Raw genomic sequence first — 511 nt, 5'->3', positions numbered from 1 at the left:
AATGCTGTTCTGTCCACAGACAATTTGTATAGTTCTGTCAATGAATGATTTGAAATAATCTATGGTTGTCTTGTAAGCCACGCGCACACGCGGGTTTTCTAATGATAATGACGTGTCCTCTTTCGTACGAAAATTCATAACGAGGAATATTTTTCTCTCAGTGCGTGTGTTTGGTACCATGGAACTCGACTACTGCGCTTGGTAAGTACTTTTTAAAATGGATTCTGAAATAGAAAACGCTGGCGGAAAATTTGCGCGTTCTCATCTCAAACGAGTAAGTAAGTACTTATGAGCAGCAGATTCGATTTTTCTACTTGTTTTTATCCCCCTTGTTTTATATCAGTGTTATTTTCGAATATTCTTAGTAAATAAACAATAATTAGAAGAAAACAATAACAGGCGCCGTGGCGTAGTTGGGTAGACGCTCGACTGCGAAACTAGCGTCGCGGGATCGACTCTCGTCAATTGCAAAATAAATTCAAGAAAAAAATATTTTCGATTGGTCTGGGTG

The sequence above is a fragment of the Brachycentrus maculatus genome, unplaced genomic scaffold (genome assembly GCF_059751285.1).
Source record: "Brachycentrus maculatus isolate JH-2025_06_01 unplaced genomic scaffold, ASM5975128v1 h1tg000142l, whole genome shotgun sequence".
Taxonomy (NCBI): Eukaryota; Metazoa; Arthropoda; class Insecta; order Trichoptera; family Brachycentridae; genus Brachycentrus; species Brachycentrus maculatus.
The sequence above is the reverse complement of the archived record's forward strand: the minus strand, read 5'-3'. Positions refer to the sequence as shown.